Source organism: Penaeus japonicus, unplaced genomic scaffold, assembly GCF_977035675.1.
Source record: "Penaeus japonicus unplaced genomic scaffold, GWHDUDI00000001_assembly GWHDUDI00000008, whole genome shotgun sequence".
In the NCBI taxonomy this organism is placed as follows: Eukaryota; Metazoa; Arthropoda; class Malacostraca; order Decapoda; family Penaeidae; genus Penaeus; species Penaeus japonicus.
The window spans coordinates 12,586,642-12,589,141 of record NW_028234410.1 but is presented as its reverse complement, the minus strand read 5'-3'; the positions used below and the strand labels follow the sequence as shown (position 1 = coordinate 12,589,141).

Sequence of the window (2,500 nt, the reverse complement as noted above, 5' to 3'; positions counted from 1 at the left end):
TTGCCGAAATAACAATGGCATCTGCAAATATTAGAGTCCTTAAGTGTCCATCACCTATTTTAATCCTTTTCTCCTTCAAATCTAACTTCCTCAAAGCAAGTTGTAAACAGCTTCGGTGAGATCGTGTGGCCCTGCCTAACACCCTTTTCTATTGGTATTTTATTGGTTTCTGCGTGCCTTTTGATGGTCGCTATACCATCTTTATAAATATCTTCTAAAAATCTACAACATATTTCCTCTATTCCTTGATTAAGAATTGCATCTAGTACTGCTGTTATCTGTACCGAATCAAATGCCTTTTCATAATCTACGAATGCCATACACCGGGGCGTCCTATATTCGTTTGTTTTCTCTTTTATTTGGGCTAGTGTGTGGATATGGTCTGTAGTTGAGAATCTGCTGCGGAAGCCTGTCTGTTCCCTGGGTTGTTTTGAATCTAATGTGTCGGTGATACGGGCTGTGATGATTTTTGTGAACAGTTTATAGATTACTGAAAGGAGGCTTATAGGTCGGTAATTCTTTAGATCTGTTGTGTCCCCTTTTTATTAAAATCATTATTGAGTTTTCCAGGATTTCGAAGTTTTATTGTTATTTAGACATTTGTTAAAAAGATTGGCCAGTGTTACTGCCGCAATCTTCTCTGCACCTTAAATAATATCTACACTAATACCTTCTTCTCCTGGTGTTTTTTCTTTTTTCATGCCTTTTAGTGCCCTTTTTACTTTCTCTACCATATTTGGAACGTCTCCAATTGTTGTGTTTGCCTTCATTCGTGGTTGATCGTTTGAGTGGTATAGGTCGCAATAGAAGTCGTCTACTACTTTGATAACTTCATTCTTATTGTATGTCACCTCTCCATTGGGCTTCTTTGTTCCATACATTTGTTTTTTCCCAATTCCGAGCCTCTTATTTGTTGCCTTAAGGCTGGTCCCGGAAAGAAGAGCTTCATTTATTTTTCGCATGTTAGATTTGCGCATATATTTCTTCTTTTTTACCGTCTTTGTCAGCTCTGCTGTTTCTATTTTGTGTCTGATTGACGTTGTTTCCGTGTCCCTACGCTGTTTCATAAGCCTTTTCGATTCTACCGAAAGCTTACTGAACTTTTCTTTTTCATCTTTGCCGCCTATTTCAAGTGCATTTTCCTTTAATATTTCACTGAATTGGTCGTTCATTTAGTTTATGTCAAGATCTTCCTCGAGAGCTGGGTTTCAGATGTTAATAATAAATTCCGTCGCCCTATTCTAAATGTTAATAAGATTAACGAAAGGCTTCTGCATGAGCTTATTTCGTTCCCTTCTTAGCTGTAAATTAATTCGACTTCTGACCAGTCTATGGTCGCTACTAACATTTTGATAATGCTTATGGCTTGCAATGTCGCACCTATTGGTGATTATGAATGTCGAATGGCGATTTCCATGTCCATTTCCTCCCGGGTCTCTTTTCGAAAAATGTATTCATAAAATTAAGGTATCAGGCTTCGGCGAATTCTACTAGCATTTGCCCTCTCTCATTTCTGGTACCTATTCTATGTTTCTCAACCGAGGTTTCCCCATTCCTTATTCCTATCTTGGCATTAAAATCCCCCGTAATCACGGTAAGATGGGTTTTTGCTCTATCGGTAGCTGCTTGCACATCTTCTCCTCATCAATGACTGCAGGTAGGATAATTTTTGGATATTTTTTAGGTTATATCTATTGTTTACTTTAATTATTACAGAAGCAACTCTTTCGCTCACACTGTAGAATTTTACTAATATTCTTTTTGAGGCAGTTGTGAACTTAGAAATCTACTCCCAATTCTTGTTTGCTATCCAGGAGATTACCTCTCCAATATAGTAAGTGTCCATCATTTAGTAATTTCTGCTCTTCGCCTAGTCTTCTCTCTTCAGAAAGTCCTACAGTATCCCATTTGATTAAAGAAAGTTCCTCAAACAGTGTCAAAAGATCAGATTCTGTTCTCAGAGTCCTTACATCGTATGTGCAAAGGTTCATCATCGTAAGGCGGCCTGGGTCTAAACGGATATTTTTAGCACCCTCTGTTCCTGAACGATCGCCTCCGTGACTAAGGTTTCTTTCGCTTCAAGGAAATGATGACCATTGTCTTGACTGGGAAATCATATTTAAGAGGGGTGGGGCAAGATATCCACGCTTACTGGCCTTAATGGTTTCTTGGTGGGGGGAGTAATTTAGTCAGGAGACTACCATTAATCTCCAATAACACGTTTGAGCTAGTCTTACATGTTATTAAATCTTAGCATCCCACGAACTAGTTCACTACCTCTCGGTCTACTCCAGTGAGAATGGGCATTTATCTAATATACAGTGCCGGGCCTGCACATAACACATGCTTTCATGCTCATGCATGTTCCCGTGCGTGCACATTCGCACTCATGTATGTGTCTCTATATATAGATTGCGCCCATGCATGGACATAGTAGACACATATAAATATATAAATATGCAATTATTCACATATTCCAAGCGATGTGCACAGATGCCTA

General features: G+C 38.8%; 1 protein-coding gene across 1 annotated transcript in view; it reads left to right on the top strand.

The window, feature by feature from the left end:
• Positions 1-2,500, top strand: part of LOC122261514 (hemicentin-1-like) — a 229,545-nt gene that overhangs the window by 128,087 nt on the left and 98,958 nt on the right. The gene's annotated exons all lie outside the window — the stretch shown is intronic.